Source organism: Cynara cardunculus (assembly GCF_001531365.2).
Source record: "Cynara cardunculus var. scolymus isolate 2C chromosome LG 2, CcrdV1, whole genome shotgun sequence".
In the NCBI taxonomy this organism is placed as follows: domain Eukaryota; kingdom Viridiplantae; phylum Streptophyta; class Magnoliopsida; order Asterales; family Asteraceae; genus Cynara; species Cynara cardunculus.
Window position 1 is genome coordinate 36,691,169 of NC_037529.1, and position 7,457 is coordinate 36,698,625.

Below are 7,457 nucleotides of genomic sequence, written 5' to 3' on the forward strand. Positions count from 1 at the left end.
ATTGATGAGATCATAGGGTGTCTTCTGGTGCCTCTTGTTGATGATAGACCGATTCTGGGTGAAGCAAGCAATGGAGATAGCTTCATCCCAGAAGGTGATAGGTAACTCCGATGAAGCAAGCATAGTCCTTGCTGCTTCCACGAGGGTTCTATTCATTCGCTCCACCACTCCATTCTGTTGTGGAGTTTTGGCTGTTGAAAAATTTTGTGAAATGCCTTCACTGATGAGGTATTCATCGATTCTGGCATTTTTTAATTCAGATCCATTGTCATTTCTAACCTTTATTAGTTTTCATTGTAGAAGGACATGGAGCCTTTTCATCACCCTAATGAGTAGGTCAAGAACATCTGATTTCTTCTTTACAAACACAACCTAGGTGTATCTGGAGTATTCATCAACTAGTACCAATATGTACTTCTTTCCAAAGAGGCTTTGTGTAGGTATGGGCCCAAAGAGATCTATGTGGATCATGTCGAAGGGCTTGGTGCAGGAGGTTTCTGACTTAGTTTTATGAGAGGCCCGTTTCAGCTTTCCCAATTTGTAGGCTGAGCACAGATGGTCTTTTTCGAAATTGAGATCCGAAATCCCCTTGACCAGCTTCTGTTTGGCTAGCTTCCTTAGAACATCAAAATTTAGATGTGAGAACTTTTGATGCCATAGCCAATTTTCATCACTCTTATGGGATACAAGGCAAAGGGTGTCTTGTCCCACAGAGGATTGAAAATTCAGAAGATAGAGATTTTCTTCTCTCTTTGCCTTGATGATGGTTTGGCCGGGCTGTGTTTTGATGATGCAAAAACCCTTGCGAAATTGGACTTCAAGATCCTTGTCGCAGAACTGACTTATGCTTAATAACTTGTGCTTGAGACCTTCAACATAAGCCACTTTGTTGATGGAGATGTTTCCTTTTATGAGAGTGTCGTATCCCTTGATGGTTCCCTTACTGTTGTCTCCAAAAGTGAAAGAGCCTCCAGATTTCTCGATGAAGGAGGATAGCTGACTTTTGTCACTAGTCAAGTGCCTGGAGCAACCTGAATCCATATACCATGGTTGCACATGCTGGTCCTGCAAGACAAATTAAGGGGTTTTAGGTACCCATTTCATAATGGGTCCATGTTTGTTAGTGGGAGATACCTCTCTCTTTTCATCAGCCCTCTTAGGAGTGGGCTGATTTCTAATACCCTTAGCCTTTCTAGACTTGGGTTTGTTTGCATTTCCCTTGCCCTTAGACTTGGGCTTTTCACGTTTTCATTGGTTTTAACATTATAGCGATAGACGTGTTTGGAAAATATGCAGTGATGTGTTAAGATGTGGTTCCTCGGGTTTTGTAAAAGAGCTAAACATTGGCAATTAAGAATTTTTTGGACATAAATGTCTAACTTTCTTTTTATTCGATGAGAATGAAGAAGTAAATGCAGGGGATGAAAATCCTGTCCTAGCATCGGTTGTTTTTACAAACTTCCTATCTAGTTCAGATTTTTATTTGTGGAAGGCTTGGCTTTTACTTCTTTTCTGAGGAAGGACTGCTTTTCTTCAGTTGAATGAGAGGAAAAGTGGTGGTTAGAATTCGCAGAGGCAGACCACTTCTGTTTTTGCTCGCGAGTAAACTTTATGAACTTAGAAGAGGTACTTGGGCCTTTTGAGGTGTCTTTGGCAGGTTTGATGTTACTCAGTTTTTCTTTTTCTTTATCTGAAGTTTTCATCGATCCTGGAACATCAGATTTCATTGAGGGTTTGAAGTTTTGAGGCTTCTTATCCTCAATGACCTTTGGTGATTCACATACTATCTCTTCTTCAGATTCAGAATCAAGAAAGTCTCTCACTGATTTCTCGAAATCAAAATTATCATGGATATTTGGGGAGGTGTGGGTTCAGAGGTTGATGCTTCAGAATGATCTGTTGGGGGTTCCATCATTTCTGACTTAGATGAACTTCAAATATTACTTGGATGGTTCATCGATTCATCAGATGACGGTTCGTTACTAAGATTCTCCTTTTCATCAACAGCATTTGCTGATGAAGTGGGATTGTCGTCCAGAGACTCTGATTTAACCATAGGGTTTCCATCGGTCTCTGATATGGAGGCATCGTTCCCTTCATCAGAATTCTTACATGTACTGCTCTCGTATAACACATTTTCAAAATCCTGTCTCAAGAGGACAGTTTTTCCATCGACTTTAACTCTTTTAAAATTTGCTTTAGGTTTAGGGAAAAAGCCGGGTTTTTGAATGCATCCAAGTTTGAAAGTGGATTCAAGGGTGGATTTCTTTGTTTCAATGATGGAGTCCAATTCATTGAATCCAATCCCTTGATTGTCCTTTTGTCCGTTTAGTTTTTCGTACACATTTTGGGCATCCTTGTATTTCTTCATCAGAAGTTCATTGGTTTAAAGCTTCTGGTGAAGAATCTCCCTTTCTTTTTTAAAGAAATCTTTAAGAGCTACTGAGTTAAGCCTCTCTGCCTCAGATTCTTTTAAGGCCTTTGCCTTCTTTTCTAAGTCCTTGGTTATTCGCTTGTTTAAAACCAGAAGTTTTTCTTCCTCTGATTTTTTAAGAGTGGCGATGCAAGTCTTTTCCTTGACAAGTTCGGCTTTTTCTTCGGTTAGAAGATCAGTCTCTCTTTTGTAGAAACTGACTTTTTTTTCCGCTTTAAGTCTTTCAGATTTTTCAAAATTTAATTTTTCTTTTAGTTTCAAGAAATCCTCTGAAAGTTTTATTACCCTTAACTCTAGCTCAGTTGGAGCAGAGTTGGTTTCATCAATAGAAGACTCACATACATGTTCATCAGAATCAGAGGCGGCTTCTGCATTGGACGTGGTCATGAGACAAATGAGTGCCTTGTCTTCTTCATCAGATGAAGAATCAGACACCCAATTTTCTTTTTCAGCCATCAGGCTTCGCTCTCTTGGATTGTATTTATACTTATTCTTGTAGTAATCAGCATCCTTCACCAGTCGTCCTCTACACTCTTTGGAAAAATGACCGATTTTTCCGCACCTGAAGCATCGAAGGTCATTCTTCCTTCTGTCTCGGTCTTCTTTCTTCTTCTCTCTTCTATCTTCTCTTCCCTCTCTTCTGTCTTCCCTCTGAAAGAATTTTGATGGCTTCTTTTCATAGGATGGCTGGTACTTCTACCTTTTGAAGTCTCTTGTTTCATAGGGCTTTTTGATAAACTTCATCTGGAACTGTTTTGTGATCAAGGCTAGAGACTTAGCAAAGGCTTTGATATCATCATCTGATTCAGATGTCTCGTCTTCAGATTCTGATTCTACTACCAGTGTTTTCTTGCCTTTTTTCTTGTGGTCTCTGGTGGAGGTCCTTGAAACATCCCTCTCTTCTGCAGCAAGAACAAGGGGTCCACCGATGGATACTTTCTTCTTCATAATATCTTTCTCTTGTGCAGCAAGCGTTCCATAGACGTCATGAAGTGACCAGCCGTCTAAGTCCTGATTTGCTTGGAGAGACATTGACAGCTGTGTCCATTCATCGTCGAGACTTTTAAGGAATAATACATTATTTTCTTCCTTCGTCCTGGAGATATCGTTTCGACGACATTGATTAATCAATGTGTTGAAATGATCGTACGTCTTCTGAATCGGTTCATCAGGAAGAACCTTGAAGTTGGTGTATTTGTTGAGACATTGAGCTCCACGATTTTTCTTCATTTTTGCTCCTCCTTCTAATTGGCTTGCCAGCTCATCCCATAGTTCCTTTGCTGTGAAGCATGCATCGAGGGATTGGAAGATTTCATTGGGAATGTCCATGATGATTAGTCTTTTCGCCTTCTTGTCAGTTTCCACGTGCTCCATATCATCTTCATCCCAATTTTTCTCGTCCTTGGGCATGTAATAAGCTGGAATTTCTGCTGTGGTGCTCGTTCTTGGGACTCTTGGAACAAGAGTTTGTGAAATGTAGGGACCCTCCATGACAGATCGTAGAAATTTCTGTCCATCCCTTCCAAAAGTTTACCATCCTTATCCTCCATTGTGGATACTCTTCTCTTTGAAGAGTTGGAGGTTTGGTGAGGGAACCGACACTGTAAGCGGTATTCTAGTTGGCCATTTAAGATTTGGAAGAGAAAAATATTACGCTTTTTAGAGAAGATCTTTTAAGAATTTTTATGAATGAATGAAAAAGGCGAATTGAGAGATTTTATTGATCGTTTTGATTGAAAAACAATCAATAGGCTCTGATACCAATTGTTGATCCCAGATCTCTCAATAACACTAATAATCAAGTTAAGAATAATCTAATTATATAGTTTAGATGAATAAAATGATGAATACTCAAGAACAAATGTTGAACATTCAAAGAATATACGTGAGTGTCAAAGAATTCACTTTATTTCAATGATCGGGAAAAACGTTAAAAGAGTCAAAGATTACAATAGGCCTAACCACCTATTTATACTAGTAATCTAAACAAGAAGATAACTATCTAGTGAGACTATCTAGCAAATCTTCTAGGGAAAGATAAAGCTTATCTAAACATGGATAATTAACAAAACAAGATAAACTATGTAGAATCCAGCTGTAGATTGGTCATCTCCAGCTGTCTTCCATGGGGCGTTATTTCAACCTTATCTTCATATCTTCATCGCATGCCTCTGGTTGAACTAGTGTAGAAAAGTCCAAGTGTTGGTAACAGGAGGGGCTATGAAGATGCTTTTTCCATCGCATCTCAGGTCGATTCATCGACCCTCTGGTTGTTCTTCAGACTTATTTGTTTTGCTTTGAAGTCTTCCATCGGCCTTCTGGTTCTTCATCACTTGTTTTCATCATTACTTTTATGCATAAGAATTATGGGGTCTAACACCTTCGTTTAATTTTCGAAGACCAAAAGCAGTAAAATACAATAACAGATTTGAGCAGAAAATAAGTGAGAAAGTTTGTTCACAATGTCGACCGGTTCATCAGGGTGAGTGTAAGATGGACCCAAGAAATTGTTATAAGTGCGTTGAAGCGAGCCATTTATCAAGGAGCTGCCCAGCCAACCGAAGATGTTTCAATTGTAATTCTCCGGATCACATACGACCAAACTGTCCCTTGTTGAGAACTCCACAGTTGACAATGGGGAGTAATGTGTCGGGTACTCAGGGAAGACCTACAATGTCCAGAGGAGGGCACGGGGGTCCTTCCAGATGATTAAGAATGAGGCAGAGGCATCACCAGGTGTTATTTGACTCTGGTGCAAACTTTTCGTTTGTATCACCATTGTTTGCTTGAATTGCATGTTTCAATTATGTGTTACTTGATGACGAATTAGTAGTTGATACTGCTAATAGTCAAGAAACTGTTACTAGTGTATTTAATAATTGCATTATTGTTATCGAGGGTTGTGATCTACCAATTTTGTTATTTTCTATGCCGATGAAGGAATTTGATGTAGTGGTGGGTATGGACTGGTTGGCAGAACATCATGCCAGTATTGTTTGAAATAAGAAAATGATCAGAACTACTCTGCCAGACCAAGGAATAGTTGTTATCTATGGTGATCATCAGAATCACCATACTAGTATTTTAACTGTGATGAAAGCTCAGAAAAGTATCCGGAAGAAGTGTTAGGGATGTTTGGCTTATGTAATTGATGTAAAGAATGAGAAAAGAAAAGAGGAATCGATTCTGATTGTTAATGAATATCCGGAAGTCTTTCCAGAGGACTTATCTGGATTACCACCAGACCGAGTTATTGAGTTCCGAATTGATCTCATACTAGGCGTTGCAGCAGTAGCAAAGGCACCATATCGGTTAGCTCCATGTGAATTATAGGAATTGGTTGCACAGTTGAATGATCTGACTGATACAGGATTCATTAGACCTAGCACTTCACCTTAGGGTGCTCCGGTCTTATTTGTCAAAAAGATAGATGGATCTATGCGAATGTGTATAGACTATCATGAGTTGAATAAATTGACAATAAAAAACAAATACCCTTTACCAAGGATTGATGATTTGTTCGATTAATTGGTGGGAGCAAGAACTTTCTCCAAGATTGACATAAGGTCAGGGTATCACCAGTTAAAAGCCAGGAAGGAGGACATTGCTACAACAGCCTTCCGAACTAGGTATGGACATCATGAATTCTTAGTTATGCCTTTCGGCTTAACTAACGCGCCCGCATCCTTTATGGACTTGATGAATAGAGTATGTAAGAAATATCTTGATAAATTCGTTATTGTATTTATCGATGATATTCTTATATACTCGAAGACCAAATAGAAACATGCAAAACATCTTCGTCTGATCTTGGAATTGTTGAAGAGAGAAAAGTTGTACGCAAAATTATCCAAGTGTGAGTTCTGGTTAAGGGAAGTTCAGTTTCTGGGTCATGTCATATCCGAAGCAGGGGTGAAGGTAGATCTAGTTAAAATAGAAGCAGTTGCAAAGTGGGAAGCCCCGAAAACTCCTTCTTAAGTCCGAAGCTTTTTGGGATTGGCAGGCTATTATCGTAAGTTCATTCAAGATTTTTCCAAGATAGTTGTGCCATTGACCAAATTGACTCGAAAGAACATCAAATTTCAGTGGAGGAAGAACAACAGAAGGCTTTCCAATTATTAAAAGATCATCTCTGCAGTGCACCGGTGTTAACCCTACCTGATGGATCTTAAGATTTTGTGGTATACAGTAATGCTTCAAAGCTGGGATTGGGATGTGTTTTGATGCAGAGAGGAAAAGTAATTTCTTATGCGTCAAGGCAATTGAAAGATCATGAGAAGCAATATCCAACTCATGATATAGATTTAGTTGTAGTGGTGTTCACTTTGAAAATATGGAGACATTATCTTCTGGGAACAAAATGTCATATTTATACTGATCACAAGAGTTTGCAACATTTGTTTAGCCAGAAAGAACTGAATATGCGGCAGCATCGGTGGATTGAACTTGTAAATGACTATGATTGTGAAATTCTTTACCATCCAGGAAAAGCCAACGTCGTAGCTGACACTTTGAGTAGAAAAAAGGAGTGGGACTATTAAAACTATGGCAATGATAATAAATTAGTCCCTGATATTCATAAAGAGATTTTGAGATGTCAGAAAGAATCTATGAAGGAAGACCTTGTCAAATCAGAAAGGTTGGGTAAGATGATTACAACTCTGGAACCGAACAAGGAAGAACTTATGTGCTTTCATGGGCGAATATAGGTACCGTGTTTTGGAGACATCCGGAACACTAAACTAAATGAAAGTCATAGGTCCCGATACTCTATTCATCCAGGTACCAATAAAATGTACAGGGATTTGAAAACCCTTTTATTGGTGGCCCGGATTGAAGAAGGACATAGCCAGATATGTGGAATACTGTCTAACATATCTACAGGTTAAGATTGAACATCAAAAGCCATATGGAACCCTTCAATCTTTGGAGATACCTGTATAGAAATGGCATCACGTTACAATGGATTTCGTCATGAAGTTACCTCGAACTCCAAAAGGGTACGACGCGATCTGGGTAATTG